We start from the raw sequence: 27,171 nt of genomic DNA on the forward strand, positions 1-27,171 counted from the left end.
AGCAGCGGCTCTCGCACGAGAGCCGCTACTCCTGACGGGGGAGAGCTGCGTCGCGAGGCGACCGTGTTCCAGACCGTGAGGAGGTCCTGGTAAAAGATGGGCAACTCCCGCAGGGAGGTGGGAATACGCCCCAGGTTGATGTGCAGGAGCTGCACGTCATAATTGAGGCCGTGCAAGTGGCGGAAAAAATACGTCGCCATCGCACGCCATAGTGGAGGAGGCTCGACGTAAAGGTATCGCTGCAGGGTCTGGAGGCGGAAGGTCGCTAGCTGCGTGCGGAGGCACACCAGACCTTGTCCGCCCTCCTCAATCGGGAGCGACCCAGTGCAGTCGGTTGTCCCAGAAAAACCGAACGAAGGCTTTCTGCATATCGGTGACAAAGCCAGGGGGAGGGGTCAAAGTGACCAGCCGGTACCACAGCATGGAGGCGACCAGCTGGTTTATGACGAGAACTCGCGCCCTGTAGGACAGCACTCGGAGCAGTCCTGTCCAGCGACCCAGGCAGGCGGAGACTTTGGCCTCCAACTCCCGCCAGTTCGCCGGCCAGGATTCCTCGGCTGGGCAGAGATGGACCCCCAGGTAGAGGAGGTTGGTCCTGCTCCAGGTGAAAGGCCTGAGCTCCTCTGGAAGGGGGTCTGTCTCCCACGGACCGACCAGGAGTCCGGAGCACTTGGCCCAGTTGATCCTGGCGGAGGACGCGGCGGAGTACACCGCCTGGCATTCTCGCATCCTCCGCAGGTCAGCCGGGTCCGTGAACACGAGGAGCACGTCGTCGACGTAAGCAGACAGGACCACCCCTACGTCCGGGCCGCGCAGAGTCAAACCCGACAACCTTCTCCGCAAGAGGCGCAGGAATGGCTCCACGCATATAGAATAAAGTTGGCCGGACAAGGGGCAGCCCTGCCGTACTCCTCTCCCAAAGCGAAGGGGCGCCGTCAGGGACCCGTTAACCTTAATCAGACACTCTGCGGCAGAGTAGAGTAATCGGATCCGGGCGACAAACTGCGTCCCGAACCCGAAAGCCCGCAGAGTCCCGAGCAAATACTCGTGCTCCACCCTGTCGAACGCCTTCTCCTGATCTAAGGACAAGAAGGCGCTCGACAGACCAGCCCTCTGGGAATGGTGGATCAGGTCCCGGAACAGATGGAGGTTATCGTGAATCGATCGGCCCGGGACCGTGTAGGCTGGTCAGGGTGGATCATGTGGTCCAGCACGGACCCAAGGCGTGAGGCTAATGCCCTGGCAAAGATTTTATAATCCGTGCTGAGGAGGGAGACCGGGCGCCAGTTTTTAAGGCACCGGAGATCCCCCTTCTTTGGCAGCAGGGCAATGACGGCCCTGCGCCACGAAAGGGGCATCTCCCCGGTGGCGTTGCTCTCCTCCAGGACCCCCGCGTAGTCGCCCCCCAGGACGTCCCAGAACGCCCTGAAGAACTCTACTGTCAGCCCGTCCAGCCCCGGGGCCTTGCCCCGACCGAGGCCATTGAGGGCACCGGTCAGCTCGGCCACGGCGATGGGGGCCTCGAGCTTGCCGACGCCCTCCGGGCTGACTTGCGGAAGGTCCTCCCACAGAAGTCTGCGGGCATCCTCGCTGGACGGATCCGGAGAGAAGAGGGAGGTGTAATAATCCCGGGCGATGGCCCGGATGCCCTCCGGATCCGAGACGGGGGAACCGTCGTCGACCAGCAGCGTAAGGAGCTGCTGACGGTTAGCCCACCCTTTTTCCAGCGAGTAGAAGAAGGGGGAGCCGCGGTCCAGGTCCACCTGGAACTGGAGCCGCGACCTCACGTACTCGCCGCGGGACCCGACCAGTTGCAGGTCCCACCAATCACAAGTGTATATTTGTTCTGAAGCCACTGATGTCTAATTACAACTAGTAGTTCTGATCACTTCATTTACATCAGGTGAATATAGTTAATCAATTATAACCTCTATATCCTTGTCTAATTATAATGATTAATTACTAACAAGAAACACCTACATGGTTACACCAAGCAAACATCCACACCTGATATTATCTCTTGTGGTTATCAGAGTTCTCACCCTTGGTCAGCTTGGTTATGCTGCCCATCTGCAAGTGTGGGAACTGCACTGAAACATCTTCACAGCAGCTTCCCATGGAACTGTGCTGTGCTTAATTCACAGGGGAACTCTACTGCATTCAACTATTTGAACCCCTTCAAAGAGGAAACATTCTCTCCACATCCACCATGTCAATATTTCTCAGGATCTTAAAGGTTTTGATCAAGTTGCCTCTTACTCTTCTAAACTCTAGTGGATACTAACCTAACCTGTCCAATCTTTCCTCAGAAGACAGCCCACCCATTCCTGGTATAGTCCAGTAAACCTTTTCAGAACAATTTCTAGCATATTCACATCTTTCCTTAAATAAGGTGACCAACATTGTATAGTACTTCAAACATAGTCTTGCCAATGCCCTGTACAACTGAAGCAGAAGTTCCCTACTTATGTAATTAATTCCCTTCACAATAAACAGTAACATCCCATTAGCGTTCCATATACTTGCTGTAGCTGCATACATGCCTTCTGTGATTCATGCACTTGAACAATCAGATCCCTTCTGAATCTCAGAGCTCTGAAATCTCTCACCATTTAGATAATAAGCTTCTTTTTTATTCCTCCTGCCAAAATGGACAACTTTGCATTTACCCATGTTATATTCCATTTTCCAGATCTTTACCCACTCACTTAATGGCTCTACATCCCTTTGTATCCTCCTTATGCCCCCTTCACAACTTACCTATTTTTGTGTCATCAGCAAACTTAGCAACCATCCTTTTGGTTCCTTCATCCAAGTGATTTATATAAATTACAAAAAGTTTAGGATCCAGCACTGATCCAGGTAGCACACGACTCATCGCATCCTGCCAGCCAGAAAAAAGTCCTATTTATGCTAACTCACTGTTCCCAGTCAGCCAAATTTATATCCATGCCAATATGTTACCCCCTACACCATGAGCTTTTATTTTCCACAATAACCTTTGATACAACAACTTATCAAATACCTCTGGAAATCTAAGTACAGTGCATCAACTAATTCCTTCTTATCCACAGCACATGTGACTCCTTCAAAAAACTTAAATAAATTGGTTAAATATGATTTCCCTTTTTTACAAAACCACATTGACTCTGCCTGATTGCCTTGAATTTTTCCGAAAGCCCTGCTTATAACATCTTTAATAATGGCTTCTAACATTTTCCATATGACAGATGTTAGGTTAACTGGTCGGAAGATTCCTGCTTTCTGTTCCTCCCTTTTTGAATAAAGAAGTTACATTCGCTATCTTCCAACCCAATGAAACTTCTCCCGAATATAAGAACTTTGGAAAATTAAAACCAATGCATCAAGTTTCTCATTAACCATTTCTTTCAAAACAGGGTGAAGTCTATCTGGACCAGGGGATTTGTCAGCCCACAAACCAAACAATTTGCTCAATACCACTTCCCTGGTAATTGTATTTTCCTGAGCTCCTCTCTCCCTTCCATTTCCTGATTTATAGCTATTTCTGGGATGTTACTTGTGTTCTCAATAGTCAATGCAAAATATCTGAGTAATTCAAAGAGAAAATGCTGGAAAATCTCAACAGGTCTGGCAGCATCTGTAAGAAGAGAAAAGAGTTGACGTTTTGATGGGGGGGGGGGGCGGGGGGCAGATGAATGGGTGGGAGTGAGGTAAAATTTAGAAAATGGGGGAAAGGGGAAGCAAAGGGGGAGAAAAGGTAAGGAAAGGGGGGATAAGGTAGGGGGAAAGATTAGAGGATAAAATAGGGGGAAAGAGAGGGAAAAACTGGAGAAACAGCATCTCATCTTCCGGCTCGGCACTTTACAACATTCCGGTCTCAGCATCGAATTCAACAACTTCAGATGATTAGCTCTACCCTACCTCGACCCCTTTGTTTTCTTTTTTTTTTTACTGTTCTCTACCTTTTATTTCTTTATTGTCTTTCTTCATTTCCCCCCCCCCCCCACACTCTTTTTTGATCCAGCATCTGCAGTCATTTGCTTTTATACCTGAGCAATTCATCCATCATAGCCCTACTTTCCATTATCAATTCCCCAGATACATTTTCTGTAGGACCAGAACTCACATTGTTAACTTTTCTTATTTAAATATCTATATAAACACTTACTATCCGTCTTTATGTTATCAACTAGCTTTCTCTCGTAATCTAATTTTTCACTCCTTTTTAATTGTTTTGTCACTTTGGGACATCCTGAGATTGAGCAAGGCACTGCTATATATATAATATATATATATATATTTATATATGGGATGTTTAATCAGCTAGTTCCTGCAAACTGAAGTGGGGACCACCAATTGCATGTTTAAACTATGTCTGTTCAGTGGAATGTATGATGTGGAGATGCCGGCGTTGGACTGGGGTGAACACAGTAAGAGTTTTAACAACACCAGGTTAAAGTCCAACAGGTTTATTTGGTAGCAAACATTACACAAAACACAAAAGTGGAATGTAGGCAGGATGCCAACCTTGTGCTGCCTGCTCATCCCAATAATTTCTGCATATATCCAGTGCTAGCAAGGCTGTTCAGTGGCAGCACGCATCAGCAGGGGGCCCAATATTGTTAGTGCCAAGAACTGCATAAAGCCAGCCTGCTGTTAAAGGGGAGGTGCATTGTGGCTGCTGGAAGTGCTGAGATCATTGTGAATCCAGTGAGATGGAAGAATCAACAATGTCTGACTATGGAAAAGAGTGTACAGCAAGGTTTTTGGAGACTGCACTAGAGGTCTTAGTGACAGAGGGAAGATGTCCTATTTCCACAGGGAGGCCAAAGGCCCTTCAGACACATGGTCAGAATGTAATGGGAAGATATAAAAGTGAAGATCAATGCCTGAAATATAACTCCAAGAGAAATAGATGCAATGGAAGGTGAAGTTTATTGACCTCACATGAGTGGTTAAGGTCAGTAAATGCATCTTAAATGCCAAATCTCACCAAAACCCACAATAGACACAGTCAGCTATAATGCCCCCATCATTCACTGTGCAACAATTTGTATCAATCATGACTCATTCCTAACACTTGCTATACCTTGCACTCACACATAGAACTATTGCAAACCTCACACCCACATCTCCCGCAGACAGTGCCAGGTATTGAAATTCATCAGCCACCTCACCCACATAGATTGCATGATACTGAAACACTTCCCTCTCATCTGCAAGAAGAGGTGGTGCGTAAGTGGATACAAGAGGAACTAACTGGAAAGGGAGAGCAATGCCTGCATGCTCTATCTCCCATTGAGGAGGTGATGATGACCATTATGCTTATAGGAAGGTTGAATAGAAAGGTATGGTTGCTAAATTAGCTGATGACACAAAGATAGTTAGGAAAGTGAATTGGGAAGAGGTAAGGAGGTGACAAAGAAATAGCTTAAATGAGTGGGAAAAAATTTGGGCAAATGGAGTATAATGTGGGCAAATATGTAATTGCCCATTTTGGCAGGAAGAAATGCAAAAGCATATTATCTAAATGGCGAGAGATTTCAGAAGTGCAGAATGATCTCGGTGCCCTAGTGCCTACATCACAAAAGGCAGGTACAGCAAGTAATTTGGAAAGCTAATAGAATATTATCATTTATTGTGAGAGGAATTGATTACAAAAGTAAGAAGGTTATGCTTCTGATGTATGGGGCATTGGTAAGACCACATCTGGAGTATCGTGTACAGTATGGTCTCCTTATTTAAGGAAAGAAGCAAATGCATTAGAAGCAATTCAGAGATGTTTACTCAATTAATACATTGAATGGGAGGGTTGTCTTATGAGGAAAGATTGGAGAGGTTAGGTTTGTATCCACTAGAGTTTGGAAGAGGTGACTTGATCAAAACATTAAAGATCCTGAGGTGTATTGATGGGTGGGGGGTGGGCGGGGGGAGGTAGAGGGGGGGTAATGTGGAGAGGATGTTTCCTCTTGTCAAAGAAGATATAATTAGGGATCACTGTTTAAAAATAAGGGGACGCAAATTTAAGACAAAGATAAGGAGAATTTCTTTTTCTGTCAGAGGGTCAAGAGTCTCTGGAATTCTTTTCCTCAAAAGGCAGTGGAAGCAGAGCCTTTGAATATTTTTAAGACAGAGCTAGATAGATTCTTGATTAACAGGGGGGTGAAACATAGAAACATTGAAGATAGAAGCAGGAGGAGGCCATTTGGGCCTTCGAGCCTGCTCCGCCATTCATCACGATCATGGCTGATCGTCCAACTCAATAACCTAATCCTGCTTTCTCTCCATAACCTTTGATCCTTTCCACCCCAAGTGTCATATCTAGCCGCCTCTTGAATACATTCAATGTTTTGGCATCAACTACTTCCTGTGGTAATGAATTCCACAGGCTCATCACTCTTTGAGTGAAGAAATGTCTCCTCATTTCCGTCCTAAATGGTCGACCCCGAATCCTCAGATTGTGACCCCTGGTTCTGGACTCCCCCACCATCGGGAACATCCTCTCTGCACCTACCCTGTCTACTCCTATTAGAATTTTATAAGTCTCTATGAGATGCCCCCTCATTTGTCTGAACTCCAAGGAAAACAATCCTAACCTAGTCAGTCTCTCCTCATACATCATAGAAAGGTTATCAGGGCTAGACAGGAATGTGGGTTTGAGGTTATAATCAAATTAGTCATGATCTAATTGAATAGTAGGCCAAGTGGCCCACTCCTTCTTCTAATTTGTATGTTTATATGTTCAGAAAAAGCATAGAAATGGAATCTGTTGTGAAAATCTGTTACAAGTGTGCTGTAGCAAGGACAGTGAGTGGGAAGGGGAGTGGAGAGGGAAGGAGAACAAAGGTTCCCATTTGCAAGGCGAAGTTGCACACTGTTTCTGTTGCTGAGGTCTCAGATGATGACTTCAATGGGCAAGGCTATGGAAGGCGACTGCTGTGTCAAATGCTTGGTACATTGGAAAGTAAAGTCTGTATTTAACGTCAAGGAACATGGAAGAGAAACTTGGCACTGGGCTTTGCACAAAGCTTGAAGCCCATCCTTTCCAACACGGATTGGTGGCCACCTTCATCAGCACCAAAAATGATACAGCATCTGATGGCTGATGTGTCGGCTTCCATTAGGGCAAAGCAACATCCACTCAACTGCAGATGAACCTCCAAATCCTGTCACGTGATTTCACTCAGACTGTGGCCACTATGGCTCTGAAAACCAGTGCACAAGCAGGCTCTATCCCGGCCTTTATTTACTTCCCCAATCTACTCAATGCCAAGAAAAAAGTCCATTAACCTACCAATATCTTGAATGAATCCATTTTTCCAAAAACTTTAAGTCAACGAAAATATTTCAGCACCTGTTGCACTATTGAAATTTAATGAACTATAGAAAGAACCCAAAAGTCATAGAATTGCAGCAACAACTGTAAGTGGTCGAAAATCGCTTTAAAGAGCGCTGGTAGGGGACTCCTTCATACTGTGCTGTGGGAAGTAAGGAATTAATACAACAAAGTGAGCTGTGGTCGAAAACACTGCCTCTCTCACTGTATTTTTCCACCACAACCCTTGGCCTACACATCTGCTATTGCTTTCCTAGATGCATTTTGTTCGAAATGAAGTCAGTATAGCCAATAAGCCCGAGCTGTTTCCTTCCGAGTTGTATTTTGTTTTCTTTACATCCTATACTTTCCCACTAACTTGCAGACAAAACACAGCTGGCCAGCTGCAACTGCACTATGTATAAATGTATGCTATTGTAATTTCTATTTGAGAGATGGCTTTGAATCTTTCCCTTGCATGCTCTTAATAAAGATTTCCTAAACTTTAACCAAGTCTGGACTCCGAGATCTGCATGTTATCAGTTGAGTTGGTGTGCATGCATGAATCCCTTTGTAAATATGGCATCTGGCTGGTGATAAAGCATTTTAAAGTTCACTGCTGTCTTCTTTCATTTCAGAATGTCAGAAACACTAATGAACAGCAAAGAATCATTTGATTCTTTTTTTTTGGTGTGATGCAACAACAAAGCAAAGGATTAAATGTAACAGTTTCCAAATTCTTTCTCAATTTCATTGCTCCTGAACAACGTAATCTCATATGTACTCTCTGACCGGTTCTCAATAATAGGGTTGATTTTGCATTCAGTGGTGAACCATTGGCATGGTTGCTGATCTCAAAGAAAGGTGCTCATAAAGGTCTATCAGCCTCTGTGATGTGGATATCAGTTTGAATCTGCCGTCAAGGAGGTCTCCAGGCATCCAGCAATAGTGGTGTCATCAAGCAGAGTAAGCAGCCAATCATATTGACCGACGCCAAACCAAAAAGTAAAAAACAAAATCACTCAATCCCTTCACTTCTTATTTTCAATTTTACAGAGATTGAAATAAATGATTGGGCTATAAACATGGGATTAAGGTAGAAGTTAAAATTTCATATATATATTTTTTTAAATTTAAAATGTGGAATTTCTGACCATAATGGAGAAATTTGCTCTTAAAAAATAGAACATACCCTTTCAGAGCCAGTGACAGTGTTTCACAATAGTTAGGAGCTTACTAACTTGTTTAAAAAAACCCAGTTGAACTTCATTCAACACAGTGTTACTTTGCAAAGGGTTTTTAAATATGACAAAGCATAAAATGACAAGTTGTCATCAATTCAGTGATTTCTCATTGATTGCAGTTTTGAGGGACATCAACAGTGCATCGTGTGGACAAACATAAGCTCGCTGACAGCAACGTCTGGATCTCTACATTCAACTGCGCATGTGCAGACTCCATAAATTGCTGTCAGTCTCAGAGGACTGAAGGTGGCAAACATTGAAGGATTCGCACAGTCGTCGATCACATAGTTCTGGCAAAAAGTTTTCTAGTCTTCAAATGACAAGCATTCTGACACACGAACCCCACGACATGAAACGCAGTGGACAATCTTTGATGCAAAATGGATATGAAGTGAATTAAATGTTATTCATTCATGGTTGTCAGAATGAATACAGTACATAATGGAATGAACAGACATGACACTTGGTGATATACACCAGATATGTGAAGAAAATTGCCACCAACTGAATAAAAATAATTTGTGTCAAATATTTCAATAACACAATTTACACGAGAGCTTTTTTCTTCAGAGTAAATCAGCTGACTATGGCTCAAGTGACTTTTTACGTGATGGACTTACTTTTTGTTTGATATAGGTACCTGTAGGCCAACATTACATCTGCTGTCAGCCTATTTCTGAACACTTTGACTTAAGCAATTTGCACTGAAAGGCAAATTTCACTGCTGATTATGAAGCTCGGTTTTGACACAATAATTTGGAATAAGTAGGAGAATGTCCATACATGAAGTCTATTTTTAAAATCAACAGGGGATTGCTATGCAGCGATGGGTGGGGGGTGGGGGGGGGGGCGGGGGTGGGGGTGGGGGGAATCATTTTAAACAATTATGGTTCCATTATAGACTCGCCAAATAAGTATTTGTGAAAAGAGAAAGCTCTGTCTGGTACAACAGTGAAAAAATACACTGCAGTTGCATTACATTTCATTATTTAAAACTAATGTACTGGCTGAGTTAATCAGAAGCGTCTGCAGTCAGGATTGAATTGAGAAATATGCATGATACATAATGAAAGGGGCAGCACGGTGGCACAGTGGTTGGCGGAGCAGAAACACAATCCTAATCCCTAATTTGAGGCATTTAAATTAATTGGGCGGCACAGTGGCACAATGCTTAGCACTGCTGCCTCACAGCACCAGGGAGCTGGGTTCAATTCCAGCCTTCGGTCGCTGTCTATGGGGAGTTTGCACATTCTTCCTGAGTCTGTGTGGGTTACCTCCGGGTGCTCCAGTTTCTTCCCCCAGTCCAAAGATGTGTGGGTTAGGTTGACTGGCCATGCTAAATTCATCCCACACGTCAGGGGATTAGCGGGGTAAATATGTGGGGTTAAAGGAATACAGCCTGGCTGGGATTGTGGTTGGTGCAGGCTCGACAGGATGAATGGCCTCCTTCTGCACTGTAGGGATTCTATGAAAGCTTATCAAACTGCTGGTATTGAAAACAATGCTGGTGCTCACAATATATTTGGAGCATATGCTGTAATTTGCAAACTGCAAATCCTGGTGTTTAATCCAATGTTTTTATCTGCACCAACAGCAACAACTTGCATGTAGTTCAGTATTTTTCATATTGGAAAAGACATTCTGTAGGAGTGTGTTCAAACTGAGATGGAGACGTTAGAGGGTATAACGAAAAGCTGGATCATCGAGTTTGCATTTAAGGAAGGTTTTAAAGGAGGGGAGGGACGGGGAGATCATAGAATCCTACAGTGCAGAAGGAGGCCATTTGGCCCATTGAGTCTGCACCGACCACAATCCCACCCCTGGGTGGGACCCCTATCCCCATAACTCGATGCATTTACCATAGCTCTTCCCCTGACACTAAGGGGTAATTTAGCATGGCCAATCCACCTTACCTGCACGTCTTGGACTGTGGGAGGAAACCGGAGCATCCAGAGGAAGCACACGCAGAAAAAGTGCAAACGCCACACAGACAGTGACCCAAGCAGGGAATCGAACCCGGGTCCCTGGCACTGTGAGGCAGCAATGCTAACTACTGTGCCACCATGCCGCCCTTGTTGGACAATGGCAGGTGTGAAGAGGCTAGGGAAGGGAATTGGAGCATTGTGTTTAATGGTTGTAGGGCTTTGCTGCAATTGCAAAGATGGGAGAATTGACATTTAACAAGTGGCCCTTTTTCTATTAGTCTGATTACCCTCAGGCAACAGATAAAATGGCTTTTCAAATTGTACTCAGTCCCACTTCTGCTAGGGTCATATCATCGCAAGCAAATATGCTTGTTTTGTGCACGTGTGCACTGTACTTGGGCGACTGAGGTGGCTCTGACAGGAATTTGGGTGTCATCTTGATTGTACCATATCCTTTACTGATATCAGCAGGGATGTGGATGGGAACAAAAAGTGCCTGACCCCACTTCTGGTGGAATACCTGCCACGTACTAAAATGTGTGCAGGAACCAGAGCCTCTGTAAATAGGCTAATTAACAAGGAACTTAGCAATAGCCCCGTTCACAGGATCATACACCACAGAAGTAGCCCACTTAATCAACTCCCCATGTCTATGGGGGTTTTCTGAAGGTGTCATCAATTAGTTCCATGTCCTCACTCTTTTCCCATTATCTTGCAATTCTTTCTGTTTCAAATGATGATCTAATTTACTTCTGTCAGTTACTGTTGAATATACGTCCACTGCCCTTTCAATCAATGGGCGGGATTCTCCAGCCTGGGCAGATGGCCCATAGCTATCTTGATACCTGCTGAATGGGTAAAAAATCAGGATTCCCAATGGGGATCAAGATAATCTGGATTCACCCAATCTGTCCCTTTAAAAATGGGGACCGATCTCTGAACAACTGGGCTGACCGACAGGTTCTCTGAGATGAGCTCATTTGCATCTTTCAGATGAGTGAATCCCACCTGACAGACACTGCCAGCTGTGGGAAACATTCCAATTTTCCTGCTGGCATGGACACTTCTGAAAATGGGAGAATTCCACCCACTGTATCGTAGATCAGAACATCAAGCTGCATAAAAGAATTTCTCTTCACTTTGTGATGACATTTGACCCAAATGGAATAACTGTAATTTCTTTAATGTGTCTGTGGAATCTCTAATTGGTTTTAAGGATGTTTGAAAAAGTCTTTTAAGAGATTGCATCAACTGTAAAAGGATCAATTGTAATTTGCTTGAATAATAAGAAATATTGGACCATGTGATCTGGCAATCCTTGGCCTGGAAGCAGTACCAACAGGAAGTAAACATACAAAATCCATGTGACTGGCAGAATCAAGGTGCTGTAGCAGGGGATGAATAGAGAAGGCACATTTACAAGGAGCTGTGCTTGTATCACAGCTATAAAGAACAGAAATCTAAAGATGGAGTTAAGAGCAACAATTGTGAACTGGACAATTCTATGGTAATGCTTCAGTTTTGCCAGAGCTGACCAGACACTTTAACAAGGTTTATTAAGGGAATAAGATAAAGGAGTCTCTGGGGAATCTGTGCCATCAAGACCTTCATGATCCTATCCAAGGTGGTTCTGCAGTAATCTGCTGTTTGGGTGTTGACTGTCTCTGGGGGACTCAGAAGGTCCAAATCCATTGAGTGAGAAAAGTAACAGATGCTGCAGTTCATGGACAGGTTGGAAAGAGTGTGAGTGTTGCCACATGTGTGTGGGGAGTGATACAAATGCTTGTAATCTCATAAAATGGTCGTTGCTGTATCTGCTTTTCCATGTGTAATTTATAGTTCATGTCAACTGTAATTTGCCTGTTAATTTATGTGGATTCTGATTTGTATTAAAGTAAAAGAAAAATCCTGTTGGTATTTTCTTCATTTGGGTCCAGTAAATTGGGTTATTTTGGTTTACGGTTCCTCCACAGGAGTCATAACAATCTCCCCCTGCCAATTATCTTAAACTCTGTCTTATGGCTACTGACCTGGACAGCGGAAACAGTTTCTCCCTATCTACCCTATCAAAACTTTTCATCTTGTTGAACACCTCCATTAATTCATAGAATCATAGAATCCCTACAGTGCAGAAGGAGGCCATTCAGCCCATCCAGTCTGCACCGACCACAATCCCACTTAGGCCCAATTCCCATAACCTCACACATTTACCCTGTTAATCCCCCTGACACTATGGACAATTGAGCATGGCCAATCAACCTAACCTGCCCATCTTTGGATTGTGGGAGGAAACGGCAGCACCCGGAGGAAACCCACGCAGACGTGGGGAAAATGTGCAAATTCCACACAGACAGTGACCCGAGGCAGGAATTGAACCTGGGTCCCTGGCACTGTGAGGAAGCAGTGCTAATCACTGTGCCACCATGCCACCCAATTGTCCCGTTAGCCTCCCCTACAATAAATATAACAGTTCCAGCTTCACCAGTCTCACCCAGATCCTCATCCCTGGTCCCTAACCAGTAGATCTCGGGTGGGATTTTCTAGCCATGTGCGCCCCAAGACCGTAAATTCCCACCCGAGCTCAACGGACCTTTAAATGGTCCACAGAGTCTTCTGTCTCACCCGCTATGATTCCCATGGCTGGTGGGATGTGAAATTTTCAGCCCTCATCTTGCATCCTCTCCAAAGCCTTGACATCCTTCCTAAACTATGGTGTCCAAAATTGAATACAATACTCCAGCTAAGGGCTAACCAGTGATTTATAAAGGTTTAGCTGACTTTTGAAGATGATAGAATGAATTCATTGTTTTTGCAAAAAACCTGCTAGCACTCTCCCTTTGTCATATAGGAAAACAAAGTTTAAAAGAATACTTCATGATCGATCACCAAAACATGAACCAGTCATGCCTGACCACATCAACCACAACCCTCAGGGATTATGCAGTCTGATGACATGGTGGTGTATTTTACTGTGGACCACCCTTGTGGAAGTGTTGGTTTGATGTGGTTATTTTTTGGGATGTTAAACAAAAATGAAAGAGTGTTGTCGGTTAGTTAAAGTGTGCTTACACATATTCAGATTATTTGAGTGCTCTTATCCTTGTTCCCGTTGGGATGGAGCAGGTTTATCCAGAATGCATGCACCCTCGCCTGTTGCCCAGATTTTAATGGTAACATGCTGACACAAGGTGGTACAGTAACAGGGACAGGATGTGGCAAACAAAAGGGAATTAATTAACAAGGACGTGAGATGCAGGGGGATCCAAAATTTGGATCTTTATAGCTACTTTCAAGTGGTATAGTGTCCCAAGATACTTCACAGGAATGTAATTAGATATACCAAATGACACCAAGCAAAGGAAGGACACATTGGGACAAAACCCTGGTCACGTGAACAGGTATTAAGGAGTATTTTAAGGTAGGAAAGATTTGCAGAGGCAGAGATTCTCAGGTAGGGATGTACAGAGCTGTTGGCCTGCTGACTGAAAGTACAGCTGTCAATGTGGGGCAAAGAAAGTGAGGGATTCAGAAGAAAATATGATTGGGGAATGCAAACTTTTGGAGGGTTTGTGGAGGTTACAGAGTTAGGTAGGGGCCAATTTGTATTTATAGATATCCATGTAAAACAGTCACCAAATTGGAACTGGGTTATCTGGATTGTTTTGTAACAACGGAAGTTGACCAGCTTGCCACTACATTGAGCCCTTCCTCTATCACTTTTGCATCTGCTTTCAACTCTTGGCCAAGAGCACAACTCCTCTTATCCATCTTCAGTATTCTCCTTCCACTGGAACCCTCCCTCCGGCCTCTTACCTTCTCTAGCTCCTTTCATTGAGAATAGCCGGCGAGACATTGGCCATCTCAGCTTCTCATCCCTTCTTTCGCATTCTGAACTTGCTGCGCTCTGTTTTCTCAGGTCCAACCCTAGCATCATCCTCAGACCAGCTGACAAGGGTGGTACTGTTTGCATCGGGTGAACTGACCTCTACCTGGCAGAGGCCGACCGCTAAATCTCTGACACTTCCTCTGAGCTCCCCCTGGACCATGACCACATCGCCAAATATCAAACCATTGTCTCCATGTCTGTCGCTGCCCTCACCTCCTCTGAAGATGTTCCCTCCACAGCCTTGAAGTTCATGGTCGCTCAATCCCAAACAGTCTGCTTCTATCTCTTTCCCAAGATCCATAAACAGGACCCTCCTATCCATTAAAATGGCATCCCGGTCTCGGTGAAGGGGGGCTGGCCAGCGTGCCTCCTGTAATGCACATTTTTACACATTAAAGCTGAATGAATTCCACCAGGAAGGTGCTGCCAGCACCAACAGGAAACAATCCGGTTTTCCTGCTGGCAACAGCACTTGGTTTTCAATCGGAAGAATCGTGCACCTTATCTCAACTTCACTTTTTTCCTCAGTCCAATCTCTATTCACTGACGTTTGAGATTCTTCCAATACCCCCCACCACTTTGACAGCTTCCAATTACCTGGCTCTTACATTCTCAGCTTCACCATGGATGTTTGATATCTTTACACCTCCATCCTTCACCAGGACAGTCTGAGGCCTCCATTCTTCTTCCTTGAAGAGAGGTCCAACTGGTCCCCATCCACCTGGCTGAGCTTGTTTTCGCATTGATCTTCTCTTTTAATTTCACTCACTTCCTCCAAACAAAGGTATTGTTCTGAGTATCCGCATAACTGTCTTTTTACAGGATATGTTCAACATTTTTTGTTCTAGCCCGACTCGGGTCCCCTCCCACAATTCTTTTTCTGATATGTTGATAACTGTATTAGTGCAATTTCCTGCTCTCACTTTGAAATAGAAAATTTCATCAATTTTGTCTCCAATTTCTATTCTTCTTTCATCTTCCAAAGACCCATCTCTGACTCTTCCCTTCCATGATTTCTCTATCCCCATTACTGGGCATAGGCTATCAACACATGTTCAATATAAATGCATTGTCTCCCATATCTACCTTGACTACACCTCCTCACACTCTGCTTCCTATTCCATTCTCCCAGTTTTTCCTTCTCTCTCACACCTGTACTGATGATGCAACCTTCCACACCAGTGTTTCGGACATGTCTTCCTCGTTCCTCAACTGAAGAGTACCTCCCACCCTCCCCCACAATGTTGGTGACAAGACTCTCGACCGAGTCCTTTCCATTTCCCACACTTCACTCTCAATCCTTCACTGCCCTTCCAAATTTTTATAGAATTTTATAGAAACCCTACAGTGCAGAAGGAGGCCATTCGGCCCATCGAGTCTGCACTGACCACAATCCCACCCAGGCCCTACCCCACATATTTTACCCACAAAATGATTATTGAATTCCTCTTGTCCTCATCTTCCACTCAAGCCTGATCATAGAATCATAGAGTCCCTACAGTGTAGCAGGAGGCCATTCGGCCCATCGAGTCTGCACCGACCACAATCCCACCCAGACCCTATTCCATAACCCTACTTATTTACCCCGACACTAAGGGGCAATTTTAGCATCGCCAATTAACCTAACGCACATCTTTGGAGCGTGGGAGGAAACCAGAGCACCCGGAAGAAACCCACATATCAGTTGTCCATTATACACCACCCTCAATTTTCTATTGCTCTAACATGCACCAAAATCTTGCTGCCATTTACACCGGTGGGATCCCATGGTCCCACCGACAGTGCACCCCTGCCAGGGGAAACCCCATTTATAATGACCGGAGCATGAGATCCCGCCAGCAGCGAGTGGCGCACGGCCTCCCGCTGCTACGAAACTGCGGAGAGGGAGGTAAATCCCGCCCATGGTGTATAATTCCAATTTGGCACGGTGACATAGCAGTTAGCATTGCTGCCTCACAGTGCCAGGGACCTGGGTTTGAGTCCCGGCTTGGGTCACTGTCTGTTCAAACTCTACAGTGACCCAAGCCAGGAATCGAACCCAGGTCCCTGGTGCTGTGAGGCAGCAGTGCTAACCACTGTGCCACCGTGCCTGATGTTACCACTAAATATATCTTCCCCTACCTTTTCAGAATTCTGAAAGCAAAGATTCCTCTACAATACTCTGGTTCTCTTTTTCATTCCCACCCAACAGCCTGTCCCCTTTCCCATGGGCGCTCTCCTTGTAAGCACAGGGGATGAAATACTTGCCCTTTCCCACCTCTCTCCTCTCCATCCAAACAAACGTTCAAGGTGAAACAACAATCTATGTGCACTTCTTTTCTTTGTTTGTTGACCACAATGTGATCTCCTTTGCAATGGGGAGACTACAGATTGGGTGATCGCTTTGCAGAACACCACAGTTCACTCCCCAAGGGTGACTGTGAGCTTCCTGTTTCCTGTCATTTTAATTCTCCACCTTGCTCTCACATTGACAACGGCCTCCTGCAGCGTTCCAATGAAGCTTAACATAAGCTCAAAATGCCGCACTTCATTTTTTGATTTGGAATTTTACAGCATTTCGGACTCAACGCCAAATTCAACAATTTCAGATCTTAACCCCTGCCCACAACCACCCCCCACCCCCCGCCATTTTGTTTCCTTTTCTCTTTGCATGTTTCAATTTTAACTTGTTTTCCTCTTGTTTTTGGGTTCAGATGGTAACAGTTCATCATTCTGCCACTCACTTGCTCACTACACACATCTTTTGTTTCTTTACCTGTCCTGTTACCATGTATTTCCCCTGGCCTTGCACCACCAAGCCTTTTGTCATTTAATTCCTGTCCTTCAACCTACCACAGTTCTTCCATTTGTTCTTCTTCCCAACCTCCTCACTTTCACTTGTTTAAAACTTTACATCCGTAATCTTTCTCAGTTCTCATGAATGTTTTGAAATGTTAACCCCATTTCTCTCTCCACAGATGCTTCCAGATCTGCTGCGTATTTTAATCAGTTTCTGTATTTATTTCAGCTTTCCTGTATCCAATTTGCTTTTATAGTCTAGATTTAAACTTGACCTACATGCACATCTTTGATATGTCTGAGATTGTACTGCAAAATGATATGGAAATTGGAAATGTCACACAAGTGCAATTGGAGGGGGAGGCGGGGAGTTGACCATCTGAAGATGGGGTTAAGTTACATTCCTCAGCGAGAGCAGAGAGTGTGTGTCACCTTTGTATCTAACCCGATCTAAGAGTGCTTGATTTTGACACCAACTGTTCAAAGTGGAAAATGTATCGATTCCCAGATCTGACTCCATCAATTTGGCGAGCACAGAATGGACCAAAATAAAAGCATCAGTAAATTAAATATCCCAATCCTCATGTTCCTTAAAAAAATAGACAAGCCCAGCCAAATCTGACCTGAGTTAAAATTCAAGTTTGCTTCTAAATATACCCACATGGCTTTAGCTTAGATGGTGGAGGACTGTTAGGAGCTCACTGGGAATTTAAGCCATCAGTTGTATATGAGAATCCTGTCTTCAGCAATATCAAGACCATCACAAGCAAGTACAAATACTTGATCATTATCTGATTGCAGGAACACCAAAACAACATGATTCTGTTTGATTTGCCACACATCAAATTGATCATGGAAGGACAATGGTGGTCAGTTTGAAAAACAAAACTATTCGCAACAGAAATATGTATATTTAAAAGTAGAATTTTCCCTGTTATGCAAAATCATCATGTGGAGATGCCTTTGGATTGGGGTGGGCGCAGTAAGAAGTCTCACAACACCAGGTTAAAGTCCAACAGGTTTATTTGGAATCACGAGCTTTCGGAGCACTGCCCCTTCATCAGGTGAGTGGAGGAGCAGCACTGATGAAGGAGCAGCTCTCCGAAAGCTCGTGATTCCAAATAAAACTGTTGGACTTTAACCTCTTGCTGTGAGACTTCTTATTGTTCAAAATCATCATGGCAGAAAACTGGTGATAGAGGGTGATGCACAATTGAAAGGCATTTTCCAATGAATTGGTTAGGTTCCAGGGTGGATGCTGAAGGTTGTGGGGTTGAGAGGAGGTAAAGGATTGTGGATGGTAAGGGTGGCCTTGTTGGTGATCGAGACCGAGTATAGCGATGCTGTAAGAGATGGGAAGCAAGAATTTCTATGCTGGAGTCACTAAACTTTTAGTGCTGCTGATTCTAATATTGTGGCCCTGGCAATGTTGAGAGAAACTGACATGAACAAAATGAAAAATGTATATAAATGAAGAAAAGTTTCTTTCTATAAATTGTAAATATCAAATCAGAGAACCCTTAATGATGTTAATTGCAACGTAGAGATCCACTTAAAATTTATCTTTGAGTAAAATATGCCATTTAAATGACAATTAAATGCCAACTGGCATGGCTTGTATCCTCAAATCTTCCACAGGCATTTTGAATCACAGATTAAACTTACCACATCACAGTATACCATACATTTTAATCTGCACATTAACTCCTTTTATGGTGAAAATGCAATTAATCTAATACTTGAAAGGGGAAATCAGGGAGCTGATCCATGCTGAAAGTCAAGCACAACAGTTTGACAGGACAAAGACCACGACAGTTGACCTCCAGGTCAATGCTATTCAACTAAATACATTTTTGTGGTTTTCATTGTGGCTACACTCTGAGCAATATGTATTTATTTAAATCAGAAGCAGCTGTGAAAGGCATTCTCAATTCAGACTAATTAATCTCATTCTTTGTGGTGAACAGGAGTGAAAAGTTAGACTGAATACGTTTAAGATCCGCAAAAACACATTTTTGTGTAATATTGATGGTACAGTGTGCTGGGATATTGATTCAAATATATATATATTATATATAGCATTGGTTCAAATATATATTTTTTTCTCTTCCAAGGTATTTAGTGAAAAAGCTCACAGAGAGTAATGTAAACTTTGGGAGATGGTATAAAACAGTAAAATTGAATCAGTTGTCCATTATACACCACCCTCAATTTTCTATTGTTCTAACATGCATCAAAATCTTGCTGCCATTTACACTGGCGGGATCTTACGGTCCAGCTGACAAGCGCACCCCTGCCATGGGAAGCCCCATTGATAATGATGGGAGCATAAGATCCCGCCACCAGTGACGCATGGCCTCCCGCTGCTGTGAAACACGTCGCGGAGAAGGAGGAAAATCCTGCCCACGGTGTATAATTCCAATTTGGCACGATGGCATAGTGGTTAGCATTGCTGCCTCACAGCACCAAAGACCTGGGTTTGAGTCCTGGCTTGGGTCACTGTCTGTGTGGAGTCTGCATGTTCTCCCCATGTTTGTGTGGGTTTCCTCTGGGTGTTCTGGTTTTCTCCCACAGCCTGAAAGATATGCTGGTTAGGTGCATCGGCCATGCTAAATTCTCCCTCAGTGTACCCGAACAGACACCAGAGTGTGGGAACTAGGGAATTTTCACAGTAACTTCATTGCAGTGTTAATGTAAGCCTCCTTGCGGCAAATAAATAAACTTTTTTGAGAGGAAAACAGAAAATACTGAACATGTTCAGCTGATCTGGCAGAATCCGTGCATAAGAGAAACAGAACTAATGTCCCAGATCAATGACCTTTAATCATATACTTTGAGCATCGCTCGAGAAAGGGGTATTATGATCTATTTGCTATGAATTGAATCAAAAACCTAACTTAAACACTGAAACTGAGCTGAGCGATTGGCCAGCTGCAAGTCTCAGGTTACTTTCTGAACAAGTTAAAAGAAGAATAATGTAAATTTCTAAAATAAGAAGCTAGTTAAAATTATAGCTTACTTGAGAGGAGCAGGCAGATGGTTCCCTTAGCTCTTCACTGGGGGATTTTTCACATTGTGTCTGGGTCATTTGTCAACTAATTGCTAGAGATTGATCACTGCGATTAGGCAACAATTCCATTATCAATGTATCATGTGACTACCACGACAGCAGTGGGTGAAATGGATGGACCTGGACAAGCAATTCCAAAGTTGCTAAAACAAAAGGCTTATGTCAAGTGTTTCCATCCAGTGTGAACAGACTGGTTCGTAGTTTGAAAGTAACGTTGGATTAGTTACTGACCTATTTACACTGGCACTCCAAGTGCCATCACCTTGTACAAGATCCTGAATTGAATGATCACAGAGCCTACTAGTTTAGGTGAGATGCCACTTGTCACCACAAACAACATGGCAATATGATTTGACCCGGTCGGCAATTATCAAGCATAAGTGGTTGTTGAGCTACCTATCCCAAAATGGTCTGGGCCTCGTGGTCATAAAGTGAGTGGCGGTCTGTTCCATGCATTGGTTGGTGGGGTCGCCAACTCTCCAGAATTAACTTGGAGTCTCCAGGAATTTACATTTAAACTCCTGCACATTGCTGCCAGTCAGAAAACATCAAAGGGGAATTCAGAGAAATTGTGTGGGGTTATTTTTGTCTTAGAACCATAGAACCTTAGAAAATTACAGCTCAGAAACAGGCCTTTTGGCCCTTCTTGTCTGTGCCGAACCATTTTTTGCCTAGTCCCACTGACCTGCACTTGGACCATATCCCTCCACACCCCTCTCATCCATGAACCCGTCCAAGTTTTTCTTAAATGTTAAAAGTGACCCCGCATTTACCACTTTATCCGGCAGCTCATTCCACACTCCCACCACTCTCTGCGTGAAGAAGCCCCCCCTAATATTCCCTTTAAACTTTTCTCCTTTCACCCTTAACCCATGCCCTCTGGTTTTTTTCTCCCCTAGCCGCAGCGGAAAAAGCCTGCTTGCATTCACTCTATCTATACCCATCAAAATCTTATACACCTCTATCAAATCTCCCCTTAATCTTCTACGCTCCAGGGAATAAAGTCCCAACCTATTCAATCTCTCTCTGTAACTCAGCTTCTCAAGTCCCGGCAACATCCTTGTGAACCTTCTCTGCACTCTTTCAACCTTATTTACATCCTTCCTGTAACTAGGTGACCAAAACTGTCCACAATACTCCAAATTCGGCCTCACCAATGCCTTATATAACCTTACCATAACACTCCAACTTTTATACTCGATACTCCGATTTATAAAGGCCAATGTACCAAAGGCACTCTTTACGACCCTATCCACCTGTGACGTCACTTTTAGGGAATTCTGTACCTGTATTCCCAGATCCCTCTGTTCAACTGCACTCTTCAGAGTCCTACCATTTACCCTGTACGTTCTACGTTGGTTTGTCCTTCCAATGTGCAATATCTCACACTTGTCTGCATTAAATTCCATTTGCCATTTTTTAGCCCATTTTTCTAGTTGGTCCAAATCCCTCTGCAAGCTTTGAAAACCTTCCTCACTGTCCACTACACCTCCAATCTTTGTATCATCAGCAAACTTGCTGATCCAATTTACCACATTATCATCCAGATCATTGATATAGATGACAAACAACAATGGACCCAACACCGATCCCTGCGGCACACCACTAGTCACAGGCCTTCTTTAAATACTGCCATTCATTTGTTCATGATAAGAGATTGGAAATTGGGAGAAAGACTATTGGACTGGCAGTTAACAATCATTCAGTAAGTCCCAAAGAATCAGTTCATTTTCCTAGTCTGGGAAGACGACAGACCAAGATATTGGAGGTGCCGGGTAACTAAAAGCGGCAATGTGGGAATGGGACGCTTGGAGTCAGGAGACATGTGATGAAACCTCGAGGACAACGTCCAACCAGAGTTGACGGGCCCGGTGACCAGCCATTGTATTGCGTGACTTGGCAAACTTGCTGAACTGAAATTCATGACTTCTCAGAGAGACTTTGGCATTTAACCAAAAACATTCTTACACTAATTTTAGACACAGAACATTACACTCTATGGGCGGGATTTTGCAATCTTGCTCGTCACAAAACCGTAAAATCCATCCCGAGGTCAACACCCGCTCCGATTCCCCTGGCGGGCAGGGTGGTAAAATTCCAGCGAATGGGGGGTTCAAGTATTTCTTAGTGAAACAATTTTTAGTTATAAGCTTCTCAGCTGGTAAGTGCCCAAGTGTCCAACAATTTGCCTAAATATTCAGAATAATTTGCCTTCCATTTTTAGTTGGGAGCTTTGGTGACTTATCATTCATCATTCTTTCTGCTTCACATCTGGTGCTTTTTATTCTTTTCTACTGCTTGCCGATTGGTTTGCTCTCATTTTTCAATATGAATTGAATATGAAATCTGGGTTAATCAAGTGTGACTAAGATGCAGAAAATGTGCCTTGGATTTTACTTATGATTGTGTAACACAGGAAATCTGATGTGAGAGATAAGAAACGTATAGGCCGGAATTTTCTTGCCATTCGTGCCCTGCCGCTGCGAGGATGGAGAATTTGGCACTCAGTCAAATCTCCATTCACTGCAGCGGTCCCAGAGAATCCTGCCGGCATGAACAGCCGGAAAATTCCGGCTGTAGATTTTACTACAGCAAATATGTAAATAATTCATACAATGCGGAAAAGAAAATGTGAAAACCACCTTTTCTGGTAAAATATTCTATCCTTCCATGAATCTTTGCAAGTGATTAAATAACTGCAGTAATCAGTGAGGAGCTATGACAGACAGCATTCAGAGAGTCATCACAGCACAGAATGAGGCCATGTGGCCCATCAAGCCCATGCCAGATTCTCTATAGAACAATTTAATCAGTCCCATTCCCTCACTCCAGCCCCGTAGCACTGTAAGTTTATTTCACTCACATGCTCATCTAATTTCCTTTTGACATTATTCATGGTCTCCACTTCCACTAACCTCATGGACAATGAGAACCAGATCGTTAATACTCGCTGTGTAAAACCATTCTTCCTCGCATTCCCCCACCTCTCTTGCCCAGACCCTTAAATCTGTATCCCTTGGCCTTGTACTAATGGGAACAGCTTTTCTTTGTCTATCTTATCTTATCTTAATCTTATCTTACCTGTCATAGTCTTGAACACATCCATCAAATATCCCCTCAATCTCTGCTCCAAGAAGAGCAATCCAGATTCTCCAGCCGAACCTTGTAACTAACATCCCTCATTCTCTGGAACCATTCTGGTAAATCTCCTCTACATCATCTCAAGGGGCCTCATATCCTTCCAAAATTGTGGTGACCAGAATTGGAAGCAACACTCTGGTTGTGGCTAAATCAGAAATGTATTTTAGTGAGGTTTCCTGCTTATGTAGGCATGTATGAAGCTCAAAATCTCTTATTCTTTGTTAATTCATCTCTAAGTATGTCCAACGACGTTCAAAATCTATGCATGTGAACATCCAGGTCCCTTTTTTCCTGTTCATGTTTTAGAACTGTGCCATTTAAACTATTTCTTTTTAAATTCTTCATCCACAAAATATAGGTGTCTTTGGCAAGGCCAGCATTTGTTGCCCATCTAGAGTCACATGGTAAGAATGGCAGATTTCCTTCCCTAATGGAAATTAATGAACCAAATGGGTTTTTACAACAACTGATAATAAGTCTCATGGTTACTATTACTGAGACTAATTTTCAATTCTAGGTTCATTAACTGAATTTAAATTCCACCAGCTACAATGTTGAGATTAGAATCTGTGATCCCAAGGCAATATCCTGGGCCACTATGCCACCATCTCCACCAATTACCTCCCCCTTTGCTTCTGCCAGAGTACATCACCTTAGACTTCTCCGTATTAAATTCCATTTGCCTCTTGCTCTCTCATTCTGCTAGCCTGTATATTTTCAGTTGCAGTCAAATGGCATCACCTTAGCCACTTCTCCAAGTTTGGAAAATTGTCAAATTTTGAATGCTTACTCTTCAATTCAATATCCAAGGGCGAAATTCTCACAACTGGCCTGCGGCAATTTTGGTGACAGGTGCAGAAAATCTGGCAAGTGCCAAAAAGCCAGAAATCTGCCAGCCTAAAACCCAATGGCAGGTTAATGGTGGGTTGGTCATCCCATTGGCAGGTAGTGTGAATGACATTTTCATTCATTTGAATCTCATCAATGCTCACTAAAACAGCTGCCCTTCGTGATCTATCAAAACTTTGAATCTTGCGTTGCGCCAGCAGGAAATCACATCGGCATCAGAGCCAATTGCTAAAGAGTGGTTGCACAAAGCAGTCCTCAGTTCACCAGAGACTTTGAGGTCAGTGCTATGTTACTGTTGTGCTGTTCACCAATCTGCTGGGGCAGACCGGTTCCTGCACCCCTTCTCCATGCTGAGCTGGTCTTCATGGACAGCACCGTGCTGCTGGACCCATGGACGCTCCTGTGTCACCAAGTCAGATCAGTACAGTGCCTGGGGTTGAGGAGTATATGGGTCTCCTTCCCCCCGGTGCCACACACCAGTGTCTATCTGGACAGCACTGTGCTGTGGGACTCATGCAGTCACCGCAACAAAGATTTGAAGTTAGACTCGGAGTTGAGTGCATGGTGGAGGGGGTGGGTGGCCTGCCAAATAAAAGGGGGGTAGAAGGAGGGTAGTGCAAGGAGGGGATGGTAGGGTGAGCGATCAGGATGTCAGGCAAAGGGGCATGAAGAAGGGGATGAAGAAGACAAACAATGGAGTCAGAAGGAAGACTGAGAGGAAGGAGGCTGGGCCCCAACAAGGCTGCGTGAAGAGCTCACAAATAAGGGGGGGTCAAAAGGATACCACATAATTTGCTGGAAGGGGATGGATGAAGACTCCGGGTGTGCTGGGTTGAGGTCCAAGTGGGGCATGGGCACCTCACAGGTAATGGGCTTGGGGGAAGGTGGTTGACTTAAGGAACAGACTTCCACTTGAGGCTGCTAGCCTTTTCCCTCTGGGTTGCTAACATCTTGCATGGTCTGGTGAAGGCAGGTGGGCTGGAGAGAGTGATATGTGTGTGTTGGATTGATGTTTAAATATGGCACCGGGACCTTCGAGCCCATCAGGTGAGGGTGGGTGGATGAATCAGCTGCCGGCCCACCAGGAGAATTGGAGGGGAACTTCCATGTGCATAATTAATGAGGCTCTAAACACTGAATCCGGCGCAGGATCCTGCCATTCTGCTGTGCGGGACAGGTGTCATCGGAACTGTCTCCCACCACATTTAGTCCCAAAATAGGAAAATTCTGCCGCAAATCTCTTCGGGGAACACCACAGTTCACCATCCTATTATTGTGTCCCGGCACATTAAAACTAGCCCAATTAATCCCTTATCTTTTCAAAAGAGCATTGTATCATATCTTCAAGTCACAAACAGAAGCTGCATTTTCAGGTTGGAATTCCCCTTTTAATGAAAAACAGGGACACGACTCTTTGCCATAATTAGTAACCCACGAACAAAATTGAACGAATGTACAACTTTGAACCATACAATTTCTGGGGAAGCAATTTCGTTAGTGGGTTGTTAATTACACAAGAAAAGTAAGCAATTATCCTGTTTTTAATTAAAAGGATTTTGCCCAATTTAAGGCTGGGATCAGGTTTTCCAGACTGGGCAGTGCCTGGATTGTACCAAAGTGAAGTCAGACAAGCTGTGTTCTTAAAAGGATTTTGAGTAAAGTTAGTACATTTGTATCATTCGGATGCACTGCCAAATCTGCATTTAGAATCATAGAGTCATAGAATTCCGACAATGCAGAAGGAGGCCATTTGGCCTATCGAGTCTGCACCGCCCACAATCCCACCAAGGCCCTATTCCCGTAACCCCACATATTTACCATGCTAATCCCCTGACACTCGGGTCAACTTGGCATGACTAATAAACCTAATCCACACATCTTTGGACTGTGAGAGGAAACTGGAGCACCCAGAGGAAACCCACGCAGACACAGGGAGAACATGCAAACTGTGCTGTGAGGCAGCAGTGCTAACCGCTGTGCCAACATGCCATCCAATTAATTTAAATGCCTGAAATTAGTGATTAGGATTGTGCTTCTGCTCCGCCAAATTTGAACAACATTTTGCTGGCATAACAAGTGATGACATTTCAAATTTAAAGCATTTACCCATTATAGCAAGTGAAATCATTTTGAAGCCAGTACTGGAAATGATAATAAAGTGACAAAGAAGCAAGCCCATTTCTCACACTGAATGCTCGATATTCTGTATTACCTGTGATGTTGGCAACCTACATAGAGGGTTGTGAATCTTTGGAATTCTCTACTCCAGAGGGCTGTGGAAGCTCACTCATTGTGTCTGTTTGAGGTCGAGAATTAATAGATTTCTGATTAGCAATGAGTAAAGAGTTATGTGGATAGTATGTGATAAAGACATTGAAGGGTAAAATTTTATTACCTCATCGTGCCCATTTTGCGGTGGGAAAATGTTGTAAATCAGGCATGATGTGACAAGCGGGAATGGTGCCTGTTTTAGTGTCCATTCCCATTTCACCACGAGAAAGAAACGGCACAGTCGGGACCCCAAACAAAACGGGTGAAACATCAATTTGCATTTTTTTTTTTGCGTTCATCACAATGTCATCAGTGAGTTCCCTCCCAGTTGTCCCAACTCACCTGCCTTAACCACCTCGTTCACTGCAGCCGGATTGGTCAGGGAAAACATCTCAAGAATAAAAGTCGGTTTCAGCTGCTTGAGCAGAGAGGGTGAGCGGGGAGGTAAGTCACTGCTTTTAAACTGCTCCATGCTGTTCAGAAGGATTTGTTTCATGGCAGCCATGTTGTATTTCCGGTCCGGGGGAGGGGGGAGGGGAGGGGAGGGGGGAGGGGAGGGGGGAGGGGGAGGAGGAGGGGGAGGGAGGGGGAGGGGGGGAGGGAGAGGGGGGAGGGGGGAGGGGAGGGAGGGGAGGGGGGGAGGGGGAGGGGGAGGGGAGGGGGAGGACCGGGGAGGGGGGAGGGGGGAGGGGGAGGGGGGGAGGGGGAGG

This window comes from Mustelus asterias, chromosome 3, assembly GCF_964213995.1.
Source record: "Mustelus asterias chromosome 3, sMusAst1.hap1.1, whole genome shotgun sequence".
Lineage (NCBI taxonomy): Eukaryota > Metazoa > Chordata > Chondrichthyes > Carcharhiniformes > Triakidae > Mustelus > Mustelus asterias.